We start from the raw sequence: 22363 nt of genomic DNA, 5'->3' as shown, positions 1-22363 counted from the left end.
GCGAACGATCTGCCAACTGAGCTACGGCTGCACACACGACCAAGCCTGGCTATTCTCCATTCTTTGGGACTCTGATGTGCACGGACACGTTGGTTGGTTGGTTTGTAGCGGCGAAGGTACCAGAGTACAAAGGCGCGGACACGTTCATATACACAAGTGTTCCAAGTAGTTTCGATACTCTGGTATTACGAATGCAAATTCCGTCTGTTTTTCACGTCTTAAATGGAAAGGGCGGTCACAAATTGGTCCATTTCACTCCTTGTCGACAATCACACAGCACCTGAGGTAACAAGCACATCTCGAGCCCCATTGTGCTCTCCATTGTTCATGCCAACTCGGTGCCTCGCTCTTTGCTACTGTGTAAAACTCTTGTCGTCCAACTGCAAAACACTGGGACACAACCAGTTTCCACGTCTCCATTGCACTGATCATACTGCGAAACGCTCCCCAAACTTGGCAATCACCCATGCAGCCGACTTTTCCGACATTACACGACGCTCACGCAACGCTCACGCTAGTGACAGCCTTACATATAGTTCGACGTCGCGCCAAAGCGAATGAGCACATTTCGCCTACGGCTTAGGCCGCTCTCCTAGTGTGGCTGCTCTGTGTCTGCAGGCAGCGAGGGGCTGCAAGCTTCCTGTGTTCGCACCTATATCACCTGTGCTTGCTTGTCAGAGACAGACTATCGCAAAACATTCAACTCACTCCATGAAGTGATTGCTACGGCATCTGTTATCAGCAGTCACAACCAGCAACGCCAGTAGCAGCCGACTGCACGCAAAGAATGGGAACGTGCAGTGGGATTTACGTGAACTCGGCGCAAGGCAGATCTTTCCGACGTAGGCTTGAGAATCTTATGGGAACATTTGTACTGTTTCTAAGTTAAGTGTAGGTGTGCGAGGTGGGTGCTTCCTGCGCACGAATAAAAGAACGCTTGCCAATTGTGGATGCTAATCGTTCGCTTGTATCTGCCTAGACACCTCTGCTGGTTGGGAATTATTCCTCTTGCATGGCAAGGTGCGCATGTAGGAGTGTTAAAAATTCTGGAGGCGCTGGGTATCGATCCCAGTACCTCTCGCACACTAAGCGAGCGCTCTACCATCTGAGCTACGCCCACCCCCCTGTTGACTAATAGTGCTACATACAGCCACATCAACGTCACAGACCCTTACACTCCCATTATTCCGCAGACAAACACTACTCTCTATGTATCAGTGAGGGTGTCTTCCAGGTTTCGTGCATTCTGTATCGAATCGTAGTTGGCCACATTAAGAGTGGCACGCATAACGTCGAAAGTAGAATTCGGACACCGCTCTGAGTAAGACGAACGTGTTGTCCACTCTCTAGGCTTCAATGACGTTAAGCCGTGATACCTAAGACAGATCTGCACTCGATGACACCACGATAACAGCCGGTCACCACACTTACATCTTGCTCTCCTTATAACAGTATACATCATATCAGTCTGTGACGCTGGTTTTGCAACTTCTTGCGTCCCTTTATGTTCGCCGCGACCAACACTTACCATGCACTGACCACAAAACATGGAGGAGCCGGAGCTTGAACCCGAGACCTTTCACACGCTAAGCGAACGATCTGCCAACTGAGCTACGGCTGCACACACGACCAAGCCTGGCTATTCTCCATTCTTTGGGACTCTGATGTGCACGGACACGTTGGTTGGTTGGTTTGTAGCGGCGAAGGTACCAGAGTACAAAGGCGCGGACACGTTCATATACACAAGAGTTCCAAGTAGTTTCGATACTCTGGTATTACGAATGCAAATTCCGTCTGTTTTTCACGTCTTAAATGGAAAGGGCGGTCACAAATTGGTCCATTTCACTCCTTGTCGACAATCACACAGCACCTGAGGTAACAAGCACATCTCGAGCCCCATTGTGCTCTCCATTGTTCATGCCAACTCAGTGCCTCGCTCTTTGCTACTGTGTAAAACTCTTGTCGTCCAACTGCAAAACACTGGGACACAACCAGTTTCCGCGTCTCCATTGCACTGATCATACTGCGAAACGCTCCCCAAACTTAGCAATCACCCATGCAGCCGACTTTTCCGACATTACACGACGCTCACGCAACGCTCACGCTAGTGACAGCCTTACTTATAGTTCGACGTCGCGCCAAAGCGAATGAGCACATTTCGCCTACGGCTTAGGCCGCTCTCCTAGTGTGGCTGCTCTGTGTCTGCAGGCAGCGAGGGGTTGCAAGCTTCCTGTGTTCGCACCTATATCACCTGTGCTTGCTTGTCAGAGACAGACTATCGCAAAACATTCAACTCACGCCATGAAGTGATTGCTACGGCATCTGTTATCAGCAGTCACAACCAGCAACGCCAGTAGCAGCCGACTGCACGCAAAGAATGGGAACGTGCAGTGGGATTTACGTGAACTCGGCGCAAGGCAGATCTTTCCGACGTAGGCTTGAGAATCTTATGGGAACATTTGTACTGTTTCTAAGTTAAGTGTAGGTGTGCGAGGTGGGTGCTTCCTGCGCACGAATAAAAGAACGCTTGCCAATTGTGGATGCTAATCGTTCGCTTGTATCTGCCTAGACACCTCTGCTGGTTGGGAATTATTCCTCTTGCATGGCAAGGTGCGCATGTAGGAGTGTTAAAAATTGTGGAGGCGCTGGGTATCGATCCCAGTACCTCCCGCACACTAAGCGAGCGCTCTACCATCTGAGCTACGCCCGCCCCCCCGTTGACTAATGGTGCTACATACAGCCACATCAACGTCACAGACCCTTACACTCCCATTATTCCGCAGACAAACACTACTCTCTATGTATCAGTGAGGGTGTCTTTCAGGTTTCGTGCATTCTGTATCGAATCGTAGTTGGCCACATTAAGAGTGGCACGCATAACGTCGAAAGTAGAATTCGGACACCGCTCTGAGTAAGACGAACGTGTTGTCCACTCTCTAGGCTTCAATGACGTTAAGCCGTGATACCTAAGACAGATCTGCACTCGATGACACCACGATAACAGCCGGTCACCACACTTACATCTTGCTCTCCTTATAACAGTATACATCATAGCAGTCTGTGACGCTGGTTTTGCAACTTCTTGCGTCCCTTTATGTTCGCCGCGACCAACACTTACCATGCACTGACCACAAAACATGGAGGAGCCGGAGCTTGAACCCGAGACCTTTCACACGCTAAGCGAACGATCTGCCAACTGAGCTACGGCTGCACACACGACCAAGCCTGGCTATTCTCCATTCTTTGGGACTCTGATGTGCACGGACACGTTGGTTGGTTGGTTTGTAGCGGCGAAGGTACAAGAGTACAAAGGCGCGGACACGTTCATATACACAAGAGTTCCAAGTAGTTTCGATACTCTGGTATTACGAATGCAAATTCCGTCTGTTTTTCACGTCTTAAATGGAAAGGGCGGTCACAAATTGGTCCATTTCACTCCTTGTCGACAATCACACAGCACCTGAGGTAACAAGCACATCTCGAGCCCCATTGTGCTCTCCATTGTTCATGCCAACTCAGTGCCTCGCTCTTTGCTACCGTGTAAAACTCTTGTCGTCCAACTGCAAAACACTGGGACACAACCAGTTTCCGCGTCTCCATTGCACTGATCATACTGCGAAACGCTCCCCAAACTTAGCAATCACTTATGCAGCCGACTTTTCCGACATTACACGACGCTCACGCAACGCTCACGCTAGTGACAGCCTTACTTATAGTTCGACGTCGCGCCAAAGCGAATGAGCACATTTCGCCTACGGCTTAGGCCGCTCTCCTAGTGTGGCTGCTCTGTGTCTGCAGGCAGCGAGGGGTTGCAAGCTTCCTGTGTTCGCACCTATATCACCTGTGCTTGCTTGTCAGAGACAGACTATCGCAAAACATTCAACTCACTCCATGAAGTGATTGCTACGGCATCTGTTATCAGCAGTCACAACCAGCAACGCCAGTAGCAGCCGACTGCACGCAAAGAATGGGAACGTGCAGTGGGATTTACGTGAACTCGGCGCAAGGCAGATCTTTCCGACGTAGGCTTGAGAATCTTATGGGAACATTTGTACTGTTTCTAAGTTAAGTGTAGGTGTGCGAGGTGGGTGCTTCCTGCGCACGAATAAAAGAACGCTTGCCAATTGTGGATGCTAATCGTTCGCTTGTATCTGCCTAGACACCTCTGCTGGTTGGGAATTATTCCTCTTGCATGGCAAGGTGGGCATGTAGGAGTGTTAAAAATTCTGGAGGCGCTGGGTATCGATCCCAGTAACTCTCGCACACTAAGCGAGCGCTCTACCATCTGAGCTACGCCCACCCCCCTGTTGACTAATGGTGCTACATACAGCCACATAACGTCACAGACCCTTACACTCCCATTATTCCGCAGACAAACACTACTTTCTATGTATCAGTGAGGGTGTCTTTCAGGTTTCGTGCATTCTGTATCGAATCGTAGTTGGCCACATTAAGAGTGGCACGCATAACGTCGAAAGTAGAATTCGGACACCGCTCTGAGTAAGACGAACGTGTTGTCCACTCTCTAGGCTTCAATGACGTTAAGCCGTGATACCTAAGACAGATCTGCACTCGATGACACCACGATAACAGCCGGTCACCACACTTACATCTTGCTCTCCTTATAACAGTATACATCATAGCAGTCTGTGACGCTGGTTTTGCAACTTCTTGCGTCCCTTTATGTTCGCCGCGACCAACACTTACCATGCACTGACCACAAAACATGGAGGAGCCGGAGCTTGAACCCGAGACCTTTCACACGCTAAGCGAACGATCTGCCAACTGAGCTACGGCTGCACACACGACCAAGCCTGGCTATTCTCCATTCTTTGGGACTCTGATGTGCACGGACACGTTGGTTGGTTGGTTTGTAGCGGCGAAGGTACCAGAGTACAAAGGCGCGGACACGTTCAGATACACAAGAGTTCCAAGTAGTTTCGATACTCTGGTATTACGAATGCAAATTCCGTCTGTTTTTCACGTCTTAAATGGAAAGGGCGGTCACAAATTGGTCCATTTCACTCCTTGTCGACAATCACACAGCACCTGAGGTAACAAGCACATCTCGAGCCCCATTGTGCTCTCCATTGTTCATGCCAACTCAGTGCCTCGCTCTTTGCTACTGTGTAAAACTCTTGTCGTCCAACTGCAAAACACTGGGACACAACCAGTTTCCGCGTCTCCATTGCACTGATCATACTGCGAAACGCTCCCCAAACTTAGCAATCACCCATGCAGCCGACTTTTCCGACATTACACGACGCTCACGCAACGCTCACGCTAGTGACAGCCTTACTTATAGTTCGACGTCGCGCCAAAGCGAATGAGCACTTTTCGCCTACGGCTTAGGCCGCTCTCCTAGTGTGGCTGCTCTGTGTCTGCAGGCAGCGAGGGGTTGCAAGCTTCCTGTGTTCACACCTATATCACCTGTGCTTGCTTGTCAGAGACAGACTATCGCAAAACATTCAACTCACTCCATGAAGTGATTGCTACGGCATCTGTTATCAGCAGTCACAACCAGCAACGCCAGTAGCAGCCGACTGCACGCAAAGAATGGGAACGTGCAGTGGGATTTACGTGAACTCGGCGCAAGGCAGATCTTTCCGACGTAGGCTTGAGAATCTTATGGGAACATTTGTACTGTTTCTAAGTTAAGTGTAGGTGTGCGAGGTGGGTGCTTCCTGCGCACGAATAAAAGAACGCTTGCCAATTGTGGATGCTAATCGTTCGCTTGTATCTGCCTAGACACCTCTGCTGGTTGGGAATTATTCCTCTTGCATGGCAAGGTGCGCATGTAGGAGTGTTAAAAATTCTGGAGGCGCTGGGTATCGATCCCAGTAACTCTCGCACACTAAGCGAGCGCTCTACCATCTGAGCTACGCCCACCCCCCTGTTGACTAATAGTGCTACATACAGCCACTTAACGTCACAGACCCTTACACTCCCATTATTCCGCAGACAAACACTACTCTCTATGTATCAGTGAGGGTGTCTTTCAGGTTTCGTGCATTCTGTATCGAATCGTAGTTGGCCACATTAAGAGTGGCACGCATAACGTCGAAAGTAGAATTCGGACACCGCTCTGAGTAAGACGAACGTGTTGTCCACTCTCTAGGCTTCAATGACGTTAAGCCGTGATACCTAAGACAGATCTGCACTCGATGACACCACGATAACAGCCGGTCACCACACTTACATCTTGCTCTCCTTATAACAGTATACATCATAGCAGTCTGTGACGCTGGTTTTGCAACTTCTTGCGTCCCTTTATGTTCGCCGCGACCAACACTTACCATGCACTGACCACAAAACATGGAGGAGCCGGAGCTTGAACCCGAGACCTTTCACACGCTAAGCGAACGATCTGCCAACTGAGCTACGGCTGCACACACGACCAAGCCTGGCTATTCTCCATTCTTTGGGACTCTGATGTGCACGGACACGTTGGTTGGTTGGTTTGTAGCGGCGAAGGTACCAGAGTACAAAGGCGCGGACACGTTCATATACACAAGAGTTCCAAGTAGTTTCGATACTCTGGTATTACGAATGCAAATTCCGTCTGTTTTTCACGTCTTAAATGGAAAGGGCGGTCACAAATTGGTCCATTTCACTCCTTGTCGACAATCACACAGCACCTGAGGTAACAAGCACATCTCGAGCCCCATTGTGCTCTCCATTGTTCATGCCAACTCAGTGCCTCGCTCTTTGCTACTGTGTAAAACTCTTGTCGTCCAACTGCAAAACACTGGGACACAACCAGTTTCCGCGTCTCCATTGCACTGATCATACTGCGAAACGCTCCCCAAACTTAGCAATCACTTATGCAGCCGACTTTTCCGACATTACACGACGCTCACGCAACGCTCACGCTAGTGACAGCCTTACTTATAGTTCGACGTCGCGCCAAAGCGAATGAGCACATTTCGCCTACGGCTTAGGCCGCTCTCCTAGTGTGGCTGCTCTGTGTCTGCAGGCAGCGAGGGGTTGCAAGCTTCCTGTGTTCGCACCTATATCACCTGTGCTTGCTTGTCAGAGACAGACTATCGCAAAACATTCAACTCACTCCATGAAGTGATTGCTACGGCATCTGTTATCAGCAGTCACAACCAGCAACGCCAGTAGCAGCCGACTGCACGCAAAGAATGGGAACGTGCAGTGGGATTTACGTGAACTCGGCGCAAGGCAGATCTTTCCGACGTAGGCTTGAGAATCTTATGGGAACATTTGTACTGTTTCTAAGTTAAGTGTAGGTGTGCGAGGTGGGTGCTTCCTGCGCACGAATAAAAGAACGCTTGCCAATTGTGGATGCTAATCGTTCGCTTGTATCTGCCTAGACACCTCTGCTGGTTGGGAATTATTCCTCTTGCATGGCAAGGTGCGCATGTAGGAGTGTTAAAAATTCTGGAGGCGCTGGGTATCGATCCCAGTAACTCTCGCACACTAAGCGAGCGCTCTACCATCTGAGCTACGCCCACCCCCCCGTTGACTAATAGTGCTACATACAGCCACATCAACGTCACAGACCCTTACACTGCCATTATTCCGCAGACAAACACTACTCTCTATGTATCAGTGAGGGTGTCTTTCAGGTTTCGTGCATTCTGTATCGAATCGTAGTTGGCCACATTAAGAGTGGCACGCATAACGTCGAAAGTAGAATTCGGACACCGCTCTGAGTAAGACGAACGTGTTGTCCACTCTCTAGGCTTCAATGACGTTAAGCCGTGATACCTAAGACAGATCTGCACTCGATGACACCATGATAACAGCCGGTCACCACACTTACATCTTGCTCTCCTTATAACAGTATACATCATAGCAGTCTGTGACGCTGGTTTTGCAACTTCTTGCGTCCCTTTATGTTCGCCGCGACCAACACTTACCATGCACTGACCACAAAACATGGAGGAGCCGGAGCTTGAACCCGAGACCTTTCACACGCTAAGCGAACGATCTGCCAACTGAGCTACGGCTGCACACACGACCAAGCCTGGCTATTCTCCATTCTTTGGGACTCTGATGTGCACGGACACGTTGGTTGGTTGGTTTGTAGCGGCGAAGGTACCAGAGTACAAAGGCGCGGACACGTTCATATACACAAGAGTTCCAAGTAGTTTCGATACTCTGGTATTACGAATGCAAATTCCGTCTGTTTTTCACGTCTTAAATGGAAAGGGCGGTCACAAATTGGTCCATTTCACTCCTTGTCGACAAACACACAGCACCTGAGGTAACAAGCACATCTCGAGCCCCATTGTGCTCTCCATTGTTCATGCCAACTCAGTGCCTCGCTCTTTGCTACTGTGTAAAACTCTTGTCGTCCAACTGCAAAACACTGGGACACAACCAGTTTCCGCGTCTCCATTGCACTGATCATACTGCGAAACGCTCCCCAAACTTGGCAATCACCCATGCAGCCGACTTTTCCGACTTTACACGACGCTCACGCTAGTGACAGCCTTACTTATAGTTCGACGTCGCGCCAAAGCGAATGAGCACATTTCGCCTACGGCTTAGGCCGCTCTCCTAGTGTGGCTGCTCTGTGTCTGGAGGCAGCGAGGGGCTGCAAGCTTCCTGTGTTCGCACCTATATCACCTGTGCTTGCTTGTCAGAGACAGACTATCGCAAAACATTCAACTCACTCCATGAAGTGATTGCTACGGCATCTGTTATCAGCAGTCACAACCAGCAACGCCAGTAGCAGCCGACTGCACGCAAAGAATGGGAACGTGCAGTGGGATTTACGTGAACTCGGCGCAAGGCAGATCTTTCCGACGTAGGCTTGAGAATCTTATGGGAACATTTGTACTGTTTCTAAGTTAAGTGTAGGTGTGCGAGGTGGGTGCTTCCTGCGCACGAATAAAAGAACGCTTGCCAATTGTGGATGCTAATCGTTCGCTTGTATCTGCCTAGACACCTCTGCTGGTTGGGAATTATTCCTCTTGCATGGCAAGGTGGGCATGTAGGAGTGTTAAAAATTCTGGAGGCGCTGGGTATCGATCCCAGTACCTCTCGCACACTAAGCGAGCGCTCTACCATCTGAGCTACGCCCACCCCCCCCGTTGACTAATAGTGCTACATACAGCCACATCAACGTCACAGACCCTTACACTGCCATTATTCCGCAGACAAACACTACTCTCTATGTATCAGTGAGGGTGTCTTTCAGGTTTCGTGCATTCTGTATCGAATCGTAGTTGGCCACATTAAGAGTGGCACGCATAACGTCGAAAGTAGAATTCGGACACCGCTCTGAGTAAGACGAACGTGTTGTCCACTCTCTAGGCTTCAATGACGTTAAGCCGTAATACCTAAGACAGATCTGCACTCGATGACACCACGATAACAGCCGGTCACCACACTTACATCTTGCTCTTCTTATAACAGTATACATCATATCAGTCTGTGACGCTGGTTTTGCAACTTCTTGCGTCCCTTTATGTTCGCCGCGACCAACACTTACCATGCACTGACCACAAAACATGGAGGAGCCGGAGCTTGAACCCGAGACCTTTCACACGCTAAGCGAACGATCTGCCAACTGAGCTACGGCTGCACACACGACCAAGCCTGGCTATTCTCCATTCTTTGGGACTCTGATGTGCACGGACACGTTGGTTGGTTGGTTTGTAGCGGCGAAGGTACCAGAGTACAAAGGCGCGGACACGTTCATATACACAAGAGTTCCAAGTAGTTTCGATACTCTTGTATTACGAATGCAAATTCCGTTTGTTTTTCACGTCTTAAATGGAAAGGGCGGTCACAAATTGGTCCATTTCACTCCTTGTCGACAATCACACAGCACCTGAGGTAACAAGCACATCTCGAGCCCCATTGTGCTCTCCATTGTTCATGCCAACTCAGTGCCTCGCTCTTTGCTACTGTGTAAAACTCTTGTCGTCCAACTGCAAAACACTGGGACACAACCAGTTTCCGCGTCTCCATTGCACTGATCATACTGCGAAACGCTCCCCAAACTTGGCAATCACCCATGCAGCCGACTTTTCCGACTTTACACTACGCTCACGCTAGTGACAGCCTTACTTATAGTTCGACGTCGCGCCAAAGCGAATGAGCACATTTCGCCTACGGCTTAGGCCGCTCTCCTAGTGTGGCTGCTCTGTGTCTGGAGGCAGCGAGGGGCTGCAAGCTTCCTGTGTTCGCACCTATATCACCTGTGCTTGCTTGTCAGAGACAGACTATCGCAAAACATTCAACTCACTCCATGAAGTGATTGCTACGGCATCTGTTATCAGCAGTCACAACCAGCAACACCAGTAGCAGCCGACTGCACGCAAAGAATGGGAACGTGCAGTGGGATTTACGTGAACTCGGCGAAAGGCAGATCTTTCCGACGTAGGCTTGAGAATCTTATGGGAACATTTGTACTGTTTCTAAGTTAAGTGTAGGTGTGCGAGGTGGGTGCTTCCTGCGCACGAATAAAAGAACGCTTGCCAATTGTGGATGCTAATCGTTCGCTTGTATCTGCCTAGACACCTCTGCTGGTTGGGAATTATTCCTCTTGCATGGCAAGGTGCGCATGTAGGAGTGTCAAAAATTCTGGAGGCGCTGGGTATCGATCCCAGTACCTCTCGCACACTAAGCGAGCGCTCTACCATCTGAGCTACGCCCACCCCCCCGTTGACTAATAGTGCTACATACAGCCACATCAACGTCACAGACCCTTACACTCCCATTGTTCCGCAGACAAACACTACTCTCTATGTATCAGTGAGGGTGTCTTTCAGGTTTCGTGCATTCTGTATCGAATCGTAGTTGGCCACATTAAGAGTGGCACGCATAACGTCGAAAGTAGAATTCGGACACCGCTCTGAGTAAGACGAACGTGTTGTCCACTCTCTAGGCTTCAATGACGTTAAGCCGTGATACCTAAGACAGATCTGCACTCGATGACACCACGATAACAGCCGGTCACCACACTTACATCTTGCTCTCCTTATAACAGTATACATCATATCAGTCTGTGACGCTGGTTTTGCAACTTCTTGCGTCCCTTTATGTTCGCCGCGACCAACACTTACCATGCACTGACCACAAAACGTGGAGGAGCCGGAGCTTGAACCCGAGACCTTTCACACGCTAAGCGAACGATCTGCCAACTGAGCTACGGCTGCACACACGACCAAGCCTGGCTATTCTCCATTCTTTGGGACTCTGATGTGCACGGACACGTTGGTTGGTTGGTTTGTAGCGGTGAAGGTAACAGAGTACAAAGGCGCGGACACGTTCATATACACAAGTGTTCCAAGTAGTTTCGTTACTCTGGTATTACGAATGCAAATTCCGTCTGTTTTTCACGTCTTAAATGGAAAGGGCGGTCACAAATTGGTCCATTTCACTCCTTGTCGACAATCACACAGCCCCTGAGGTAACAAGCACATCTCGAGCCCCATTGTGCTCTCCATTGTTCATGCCAACTCAGTGCCTCGCTCTTTGCTACTGTGTAAAACTCTTGTCGTACAACTGCAAAACACTGGGACACAACCAGTTTCCACGTCTCCATTGCACTGATCATACTGCGAAACGCTCCCCAAACTTCGCAATCACCCATGCAGCCGACTTTTCCGACTTCACGCAACGCTCACGCTAGTGACAGCCTTACTTATAGTTCGACGTCGCGCCAAAGCGAATGAGCACATTTCGCCTACGGCTTAGGCCGCTCTCCTAGTGTGGCTGCTCTGTGTCTGGAGGCAGCGAGGGGCTGCAAGCTTCCTGTGTTCGCACCTATATCACCTGTGCTTGCTTGTCAGAGACAGACTATCGCAAAACATTCAACTCACTCCATGAAGTGATTGCTACGGCATCTGTTATCAGCAGTCACAACCAGCAACGCCAGTAGCAGCCGACTGCACGCAAAGAATGGGAACGTGCAGTGGGATTTACGTGAACTCGGCGCAAGGCAGATCTTTCCGACGTAGGCTTGAGAATCTTATGGGAACATTTGTACTGTTTCTAAGTTAAGTGTAGGTGTGCGAGGTGGGTGCTTCCTGCGCACGAATAAAAGAACGCTTGCCAATTGTGGATGCTAATCGTTCGCTTGTATCTGCCTAGACACCTCTGCTGGTTGGGAATTATTCCACTTGCTTGGCAAGGTGCGCATGTAGGAGTGTTAAAAATTCTGGAGGCGCTGGGTATCGATCCCAGTACCTCTCGCACACTAAGCGAGCGCTCTACCATCAGAGCTACGCCCACCCCCCCGTTGACTAATAGTGCTACATACAGCCACATCAACGTCACAGACCCTTACACTCCCATTATTCCGCAGACAAACACTACTCTCTATGTATCAGTGAGGGTGTCTTCCAGGTTTCGTGCATTCTGTATCGAATCGTAGTTGGCCACATTAAGAGTGGCACGCATAACGTCGAAAGTAGAATTCGGACACCGCTCTGAGTAAGACGAACGTGTTGTCCACTCTCTAGGCTTCAATGACGTTAAGCCGTGATACCTAAGACAGATCTGCACTCGATGACACCACGATAACAGCCGGTCACCACACTTACATCTTGCTCTCCTTATAACAGTATACATCATATCAGTCTGTGACGCTGGTTTTGCAACTTCTTGCGTCCCTTTATGTTCGCCGCGACCAACACTTACCATGCACTGACCACAAAACATGGAGGAGCCGGAGCTTGAACCCGAGACCTTTCACACGCTAAGCGAACGATCTGCCAACTGAGCTACGGCTGCACACACGACCAAGCCTGGCTATTCTCCATTCTTTGGGACTCTGATGTGCACGGACACGTTGGTTGGTTGGTTTGTAGCGGCGAAGGTACCAGAGTACAAAGGCGCGGACACGTTCATATACACAAGAGTTCCAAGTAGTTTCGATACTCTTGTATTACGAATGCAAATTCCGTCTGTTTTTCACGTCTTAAATGGAAAGGGCGGTCACAAATTGGTCCATTTCACTCCTTGTCGACAATCACACAGCACCTGAGGTAACAAGCACATCTCGAGCCCCATTGTGCTCTCCATTGTTCATGCCAACTCAGTGCCTCGCTCTTTGCTACTGTGTAAAACTCTTGTCGTCCAACTGCAAAACACTGGGACACAACCAGTTTCCGCGTCTCCATTGCACTGATCATACTGCGAAACGCTCCCCAAACTTGGCAATCACCCATGCAGCCGACTTTTCCGACTTTACACTACGCTCACGCTAGTGACAGCCTTACTTATAGTTCGACGTCGCGCCAAAGCGAATGAGCACATTTCGCCTACGGCTTAGGCCGCTCTCCTAGTGTGGCTGCTCTGTGTCTGGAGGCAGCGAGGGGCTGCAAGCTTCCTGTGTTCGCACCTATATCACCTGTGCTTGCTTGTCAGAGACAGACTATCGCAAAACATTCAACTCACTCCATGAAGTGATTGCTACGGCATCTGTTATCAGCAGTCACAACCAGCAACACCAGTAGCAGCCGACTGCACGCAAAGAATGGGAACGTGCAGTGGGATTTACGTGAACTCGGCGAAAGGCAGATCTTTCCGACGTAGGCTTGAGAATCTTATGGGAACATTTGTACTGTTTCTAAGTTAAGTGTAGGTGTGCGAGGTGGGTGCTTCCTGCGCACGAATAAACGAACGCTTGCCAATTGTGGATGCTAATCGTTCGCTTGTATCTGCCTAGACACCTCTGCTGGTTGGGAATTATTCCTCTTGCATGGCAAGGTGCGCATGTAGGAGTGTCAAAAATTCTGGAGGCGCTGGGTATCGATCCCAGTACCTCTCGCACACTAAGCGAGCGCTCTACCATCTGAGCTACGCCCACCCCCCCGTTGACTAATAGTGCTACATACAGCCACATCAACGTCACAGACCCTTACACTCCCATTATTCCGGAGACAAACACTACTCTCTACGTATCAGTGAGGGTGTCTTTCAGGTTTCGTGCATTCTGTATCGAATCGTAGTTGGCCACATTAAGAGTGGCACGCATAACGTCGAAAGTAGAATTCGGACACCGCTCTGAGTAAGACGAACGTGTTGTCCACTCTCTAGGCTTCAATGACGTTAAGCCGTGATACCTAAGACAGATCTGCACTCGATGACACCACGATAACAGCCGGTCACCACACTTACATCTTGCTCTCCTTATAACAGTATACATCATATCAGTCTGTGACGCTGGTTTTGCAACTTCTTGCGTCCCTTTATGTTCGCCGCGACCAACACTTACCATGCACTGACCACAAAACATGGAGGAGCCGGAGCTTGAACCCGAGACCTTTCACACGCTAAGCGAACGATCTGCCAACTGAGCTACGGCTGCACACACGACCAAGCCTGGCTATTCTCCAATCTTTGGGACTCTGATGTGCACGGACACGTTGGTTGGTTGGTTTGTAGCGGCGAAGGTAACAGAGTACAAAGGCGCGGACACGTTCATATACATAAGAGTTCCAAGTAGTTTCGATACTCTGGTATTACGAATGCAAATTCCGTCTGTTTTTCACGTCTTAAATGGAAAGGGCGGTCACAAATTGGTCCATTTCACTCCTTGTCGACAATCACACAGCACCTGAGGTAACAAGCACATCTCGAGCCCCATTGTGCTCTCCATTGTTCATGCCAACTCAGTGCCTCGCTCTTTGCTACTGTGTAAAACTCTTGTCGTCCAACTGCAAAACACTGGGACACAACCAGTTTCCACGTCTCCATTGCACTGATCATACTGCGAAACGCTCCCCAAACTTGGCAATCACCCATGCAGCCGACTTTTCCGACTTTACACGACGCTCACGCTAGTGACAGCCTTACTTATAGTTCGACGTCGCGCCAAAGCGAATGAGCACATTTCGCCTACGGCTTAGGCCGCTCTCCTAGTGTGGCTGCTCTGTGTCTGCAGGCAGCGAGGGGCTGCAAGCTTCCTGTGTTCGCACCTATATCACCTGTGCTTGCTTGTCAGAGACAGACTATCGCAAAACATTCAACTCACTCCATGAAGTGATTGCTACGGCATCTGTTATCAGCAGTCACAACCAGCAACGCCAGTAGCAGCCGACTGCACGCAAAGAATGGGAACGTGCAGTGGGATTTACGTGAACTCGGCGCAAGGCAGATCTTTCCGACGTAGGCTTGAGAATCTTATGGGAACATTTGTACTGTTTCTAAGTTAAGTGTAGGTGTGCGAGGTGGGTGCTTCCTGCGCACGAATAAAAGAACGCTTGCCAATTGTGGATGCTAATCGTTCGCTTGTATCTGCCTAGACACCTCTGCTGGTTGGGAATTATTCCTCTTGCATGGCAAGGTGCGCATGTAGGAGTGTTAAAAATTCTGGAGGCGCTGGGTATCGATCCCAGTACCTCTCGCACACTAAGCGAGCGCTCTACCATCTGAGCTACACCCACCCCCCCTTGACTAATAGTGCTACATACAGCCACATCAACGTCACAGACCCTTACACTCCCATTATTCCGCAGACAAACACTACTCTCTATGTATCAGTGAGGGTGTCTTTCAGGTTTCGTGCATTCTGTATCGAATCGTAGTTGGCCACATTAAGAGTGGCACGCATAACGTCGAAAGTAGAATTCGGACACCGCTCTGAGTAAGACGAACGTGTTGTCCACTCTCTAGGCTTCAATGACGTTAAGCCGTGATACCTAAGACAGGTCTGCACTCGATGACACCACGATAACAGCCGGTCACCACACTTACATCTTGCTCTCCTTATAACAGTATACATCATATCAGTCTGTGACGCTGGTTTTGCAACTTCTTGCGTCCCTTTATGTTCGCCGCGACCAACACTTACCATGCACTGACCACAAAACATGGAGGAGCCGGAGCTTGAACCCGAGACCTTTCACACGCTAAGCGAACGATCTGCCAACTGAGCTACGGCTGCACACACGACCAAGCCTGGCTATTCTCCATTCTTTGGGACTCTGATGTGCACGGACACGTTGGTTGGTTGGTTTGTAGCGGTGAAGGTAACAGAGTACAAAGGCGCGGACACGTTCATATACACAAGTGTTCCAAGTAGTTTCGTTACTCTGGTATTACGAATGCAAATTCCGTCTGTTCTTCACGTCTTAAATGGAAAGGGCGGTCACAAATTGGTCCATTTCACTCCTTGTCGACAATCACACAGCCCCTGCGGTAACAAGCACATCTCGAGCCCCATTGTGCTCTCCATTGTTCATGCCAACTCAGTGCCTCGCTCTTTGCTACTGTGTAAAACTCTTGTCGTCCAACTGCAAAACACTGGGACACAACCAGTTTCCACGTCTCCATTGCACTGATCATACTGCGAAACGCTCCCCAAACTTGGCAATCACCCATGCAGCCGACTTTTCCGACTTTACACGACGCTCACGCTAGTGACAGCCTTACTTATAGTTCGACGTCGCGCCAAAGCGAATGAGCACATTTCGCCTACGGCTTAGGCCGCTCTCCTAGTGTGGCTGCTCTGTGTCTGCAGGCAGCGAGGGGCTGCAAGCTTCCTGTGTTCGCACCTATATCACCTGTGCTTGCTTGTCAGAGACAGACTATCGCAAAACATTCAACTCACTCCATGAAGTGATTGCTACGGCATCTGTTATCAGCAGTCACAACCAGCAACGCCAGTAGCAGCCGACTGCACGCAAAGAATGGGAACGTGCAGTGGGATTTACGTGAACTCGGCGCAAGGCAGATCTTTCCGACGTAGGCTTGAGAATCTTATGGGAACATTTGTACTGTTTCTAAGTTAAGTGTAGGTGTGCGAGGTGGGTGCTTCCTGCGCACGAATAAAAGAACGCTTGCCAATTGTGGATGCTAATCGTTCGCTTGTATCTGCCTAGACACCTCTGCTGGTTGGGAATTATTCCTCTTGCATGGCAAGGTGCGCATGTAGGAGTGTTAAAAATTCTGGAGGCGCTGGGTATCGATCCCAGTACCTCTCGCACACTAAGCGAGCGCTCTACCATCTGAGCTACGCCCACCCCCCGTTGACTAATAGTGCTACATACAGCCACATCAACGTCACAGACCCTTACACTCCCATTATTCCGCAGACAAACACTACTCTCTATGTATCAGTGAGGGTGTCTTTCAGGTTTCGTGCATTCTGTATCGAATCGTAGTTGGCCACATTAAGAGTGGCACGCATAACGTCGAAAGTAGAATTCGGACACCGCTCTGAGTAAGACGAACGTGTTGTCCACTCTCTAGGCTTCAATGACGTTAAGCCGTGATACCTAAGACAGATCTGCACTCGATGACACCACGATAACAGCCGGTCACCACACTTACATCTTGCTCTCCTTATAACAGTATACATCATATCAGTCTGTGACGCTGGTTTTGCAACTTCTTGCGTCCCTTTATGTTCGCCGCGACCAACACTTACCATGCACTGACCACAAAACATGGAGGAGCCGGAGCTTGAACCCGAGACCTTTCACACGCTAAGCGAACGATCTGCCAACTGAGCTACGGCTGCACACACGACCAAGCCTGGCTATTCTCCATTCTTTGGGACTCTGATGTGCACGGACACGTTGGTTGGTTGGTTTGTAGCGGTGAAGGTAACAGAGTACAAAGGCGCGGACACGTTCATATACACAAGTGTTCCAAGTAGTTTCGTTACTCTGGTATTACGAATGCAAATTCCGTCTGTTTTTCACGTCTTAAATGGAAAGGGCGGTCACAAATTGGTCCATTTCACTCCTTGTCGACAATCACACAGCCCCTGAGGTAACAAGCACATCTCGAGCCCCATTGTGCTCTCCATTGTTCATGCCAACTCAGTGCCTCGCTCTTTGCTACTGTGTAAAACTCTTGTCGTCCAACTGCAAAACACTGGGACACAACCAGTTTCCACGTCTCCATTGCACTGATCATACTGCGAAACGCTCCCCAAACTTGGCAATCACCCATGCAGCCGACTTTTCCGACTTTACACGACGCTCACGCTAGTGACAGCCTTACTTATAGTTCGACGTCGCGCCAAAGCGAATGAGCACATTTCGCCTACGGCTTAGGCCGCTCTCCTAGTGTGGCTGCTCTGTGTCTGCAGGCAGCGAGGGGCTGCAAGCTTCCTGTGTTCGCACCTATATCACCTGTGCTTGCTTGTCAGAGACAGACTATCGCAAAACATTCAACTCACTCCATGAAGTGATTGCTACGGCATCTGTTATCAGCAGTCACAACCAGCAACGCCAGTAGCAGCCGACTGCACGCAAAGAATGGGAACGTGCAGTGGGATTTACGTGAACTCGGCGCAAGGCAGATCTTTCCGACGTAGGCTTGAGAATCTTATGGGAACATTTGTACTGTTTCTAAGTTAAGTGTAGGTGTGCGAGGTGGGTGCTTCCTGCGCACGAATAAAAGAACGCTTGCCAATTGTGGATGCTAATCGTTCGCTTGTATCTGCCTAGACACCTCTGCTGGTTGGGAATTATTCCTCTTGCATGGCAAGGTGCGCATGTAGGAGTGTTAAAAATTCTGGAGGCGCTGGGTATCGATCCCAGTACCTCTCGCACACTAAGCGAGCGCTCTACCATCTGAGCTACGCCCACCCCCCGTTGACTAATAGTGCTACATACAGCCACATCTACGTCACAGACCCTTACACTCCCATTATTCCGCAGACAAACACTACTCTCTATGTATCAGTGAGGGTGTGTTTCAGGTTTCGTGCATTCTGTATCGAATCGTAGTTGGCCACATTAAGAGTGGCACGCATAACGTCGAAAGTAGAATTCGGACACCGCTCTGAGTAAGACGAACGTGTTGTCCACTCTCTAGGCTTCAATGACGTTAAGCCGTGATACCTAAGACAGGTCTGCACTCGATGACACCACGATAACAGCCGGTCACCACACTTACATCTTGCTCTCCTTATAACAGTATACATCATATCAGTCTGTGACGCTGGTTTTGCAACTTCTTGCGTCCCTTTATGTTCGCCGCGACCAACACTTACCATGCACTGACCACAAAACATGGAGGAGCCGGAGCTTGAACCCGAGACCTTTCACACGCTAAGCGAACGATCTGCCAACTGAGCTACGGCTGCACACACGACCAAGCCTGGCTATTCTCCATTCTTTGGGACTCTGATGTGCACGGACACGTTGGTTGGTTGGTTTGTAGCGGTAAAGGTAACAGAGTACAAAGGCGCGGAAACGTTCATATACACAAGTGTTCCAAGTAGTTTCGTTACTCTGGTATTACGAATGCAAATTCCGTCTGTTTTTCACGTCTTAAATGGAAAGGGCGGTCACAAATTGGTCCATTTCACTCCTTGTCGACAATCACACAGCCCCTGCGGTAACAAGCACATCTCGAGCCCCATTGTGCTCTCCATTGTTCATGCCAACTCAGTGCCTCGCTCTTTGCTACTGTGTAAAACTCTTGTCGTCCAACTGCAAAACACTGGGACACAACCAGTTTCCACGTCTCCATTGCACTGATCATACTGCGAAACGCTCCCCAAACTTGGCAATCACCCATGCAGCCGACTTTTCCGACTTTACACGACGCTCACGCTAGTGACAGCCTTACTTATAGTTCGACGTCGCGCCAAAGCGAATGAGCACATTTCGCCTACGGCTTAGGCCGCTCTCCTAGTGTGGCTGCTCTGTGTCTGGAGGCAGCGAGGGGCTGCAAGCTTCCTGTGTTCGCACCTATATCACCTGTGCTTGCTTGTCAGAGACAGACTATCGCAAAACATTCAACTCACTCCATGAAGTGATTGCTACGGCATCTGTTATCAGCAGTCACAACCAGCAACACCAGTAGCAGCCGACTGCAAGCAAAGAATGGGAACGTGCAGTGGGATTTACGTGAACTCGGCGCAAGGCAGATCTTTCCGACGTAGGCTTGAGAATCTTATGGGAACATTTGTACTGTTTCTAAGTTAAGTGTAGGTGTGCGAGGTGGGTGCTTCCTGCGCACGAATAAAAGAACGCTTGCCAATTGTGGATGCTAATCGTTCGCTTGTATCTGCCTAGACACCTCTGCTGGTTGGGAATTATTCCTCTTGCATGGCAAGGTGCGCATGTAGGAGTGTCAAAAATTCTGGAGGCGCTGGGTATCGATCCCAGTACCTCTCGCACACTAAGCGAGCGCTCTACCATCTGAGCTACGCCCACCCCCCCGTTGACTAATAGTGCTACATACAGCCACATCAACGTCACAGACCCTTACACTCCCATTATTCCGCAGACAAACACTACTCTCTACGTATCAGTGAGGGTGTCTTTCAGGTTTCGTGCATTCTGTATCGAATCGTAGTTGGCCACATTAAGAGTGGCACGCATAACGTCGAAAGTAGAATTCGGACACCGCTCTGAGTAAGACGAACGTGTTGTCCACTCTCTAGGCTTCAATGACGTTAAGCCGTGATACCTAAGACAGATCTGCACTCGATGACACCACGATAACAGCCGGTCACCACACTTACATCTTGCTCTCCTTATAACAGTATACATCATATCAGTCTGTGACGCTGGTTTTGCAACTTCTTGCGTCCCTTTATGTTCGCCGCGACCAACACTTACCATGCACTGACCACAAAACATAGAGGAGCCGGAGCTTGAACCCGAGACCTTTCACACGCTAAGCGAACGATCTGCCAACTGAGCTACGGCTGCACACACGACCAAGCCTGGCTATTCTCCAATCTTTGGGACTCTGATGTGCACGGACACGTTGGTTGGTTGGTTTGTAGCGGCGAAGGTAACAGAGTACAAAGGCGCGGACACGTTCATATACACAAGAGTTCCAAGTAGTTTCGATACTCTGGTATTACGAATGCAAATTCCGTCTGTTTTTCACGTCTTAAATGGAAAGGGCGGTCACAAATTGGTCCATTTCACTCCTTGTCGACAATCACACAGCACCTGAGGTAACAAGCACATCTCGAGCCCCATTGTGCTCTCCATTGTTCATGCCAACTCAGTGCCTCGCTCTTTGCTACTGTGTAAAACTCTTGTCGTCCAACTGCAAAACACTGGGACACAACCAGTTTCCACGTCTCCATTGCACTGATCATACTGCGAAACGCTCCCCAAACTTGGCAATCACCCATGCAGCCGACTTTTCCGACTTTACACGACGCTCACGCTAGTGACAGCCTTACTTATAGTTCGACGTCGCGCCAAAGCGAATGAGCACATTTCGCCTACGGCTTAGGCCGCTCTCCTAGTGTGGCTGCTCTGTGTCTGCAGGCAGCGAGGGGCTGCAAGCTTCCTGTGTTCGCACCTATATCACCTGTGCTTGCTTGTCAGAGACAGACTATCGCAAAACATTCAACTCACTCCATGAAGTGATTGCTACGGCATCTGTTATCAGCAGTCACAACCAGCAACGCCAGTAGCAGCCGACTGCACGCAAAGAATGGGAACGTGCAGTGGGATTTACGTGAACTCGGCGCAAGGCAGATCTTTCCGACGTAGGCTTGAGAATCTTATGGGAACATTTGTACTGTTTCTAAGTTAAGTGTAGGTGTGCGAGGTGGGTGCTTCCTGCGCACGAATAAAAGAACGCTTGCCAATTGTGGATGCTAATCGTTCGCTTGTATCTGCCTAGACACCTCTGCTGGTTGGGAATTATTCCTCTTGCATGGCAAGGTGCGCATGTAGGAGTGTTAAAAATTCTGGAGGCGCTGGGTATCGATCCCAGTACCTCTCACACACTAAGCGAGCGCTCTACCATCTGAGCTACGCCCACCCCCCGTTGACTAATAGTGCTACATACAGCCACATCAACGTCACAGACCCTTACACTCCCATTATTCCGCAGACAAACACTACTCTCTATGTATCAGTGAGGGTGTCTTTCAGGTTTCGTGCATTCTGTATCGAATCGTAGTTGGCCACATTAAGAGTGGCACGCATAACGTCGAAAGTAGAATTCGGACACCGCTCTGAGTAAGACGAACGTGTTGTCCACTCTCTAGGCTTCAATGACGTTAAGCCGTGATACCTAAGACAGATCTGCACTCGATGACACCACGATAACAGCCGGTCACCACACTTACATCTTGCTCTCCTTATAACAGTATACATCATATCAGTCTGTGACGCTGGTTTTGCAACTTCTTGCGTCCCTTTATGTTCGCCGCGACCAACACTTACCATGCACTGACCACAAAACATGGAGGAGCCGGAGCTTGAACCCGAGACCTTTCACACGCTAAGCGAACGATCTGCCAACTGAGCTACGGCTGCACACAGGACCAAGCCTGGCTATTCTCCATTCTTTGGGACTCTGATGTGCACGGACACGTTGGTTGGTTGGTTTGTAGCGGCGAAGGTACCAGAGTACAAAGGCGCGGACACGTTCATATACACAAGAGTTCCAAGTAGTTTCGATACTCTGGTATTACGAATGCAAATTCCGTCTG

General features: G+C 49.7%; 7 non-coding genes across 7 annotated transcripts; all 7 read right to left on the bottom strand.

Annotated features, from left to right (window-relative positions):
* Positions 1–1047: 1047 nt before the first annotated feature.
* Trnat-agu (transfer RNA threonine (anticodon AGU)) lies at positions 1048–1121 on the bottom strand. The gene has a single exon. It is a non-coding gene; the product is annotated as a tRNA-Thr (tRNA).
* A 7863-nt stretch (positions 1122–8984) lies between these two features.
* On the bottom strand, positions 8985–9058 carry Trnat-agu (transfer RNA threonine (anticodon AGU)). The gene has a single exon. It is a non-coding gene; the product is annotated as a tRNA-Thr (tRNA).
* Positions 9059–10564: 1506 nt separating this feature from the next.
* Positions 10565–10638, bottom strand: Trnat-agu (transfer RNA threonine (anticodon AGU)). The gene has a single exon. It is a non-coding gene; the product is annotated as a tRNA-Thr (tRNA).
* A 3084-nt stretch (positions 10639–13722) lies between these two features.
* Positions 13723–13796, bottom strand: Trnat-agu (transfer RNA threonine (anticodon AGU)). Its single transcript has one exon. It is a non-coding gene; the product is annotated as a tRNA-Thr (tRNA).
* A 3083-nt stretch (positions 13797–16879) lies between these two features.
* On the bottom strand, positions 16880–16953 carry Trnat-agu (transfer RNA threonine (anticodon AGU)). The gene has a single exon. It is a non-coding gene; the product is annotated as a tRNA-Thr (tRNA).
* A 1504-nt stretch (positions 16954–18457) lies between these two features.
* Trnat-agu (transfer RNA threonine (anticodon AGU)) lies at positions 18458–18531 on the bottom strand. Its single transcript has one exon. It is a non-coding gene; the product is annotated as a tRNA-Thr (tRNA).
* Positions 18532–20035: 1504 nt separating this feature from the next.
* On the bottom strand, positions 20036–20109 carry Trnat-agu (transfer RNA threonine (anticodon AGU)). Its single transcript has one exon. It is a non-coding gene; the product is annotated as a tRNA-Thr (tRNA).
* Positions 20110–22363: the final 2254 nt, after the last annotated feature.

This window comes from Schistocerca gregaria, chromosome 3, assembly GCF_023897955.1.
Source record: "Schistocerca gregaria isolate iqSchGreg1 chromosome 3, iqSchGreg1.2, whole genome shotgun sequence".
Lineage (NCBI taxonomy): Eukaryota > Metazoa > Arthropoda > Insecta > Orthoptera > Acrididae > Schistocerca > Schistocerca gregaria.
Note: the sequence above shows the minus strand (reverse complement) of the source record. Positions and strands in the feature narration are given on the sequence as shown.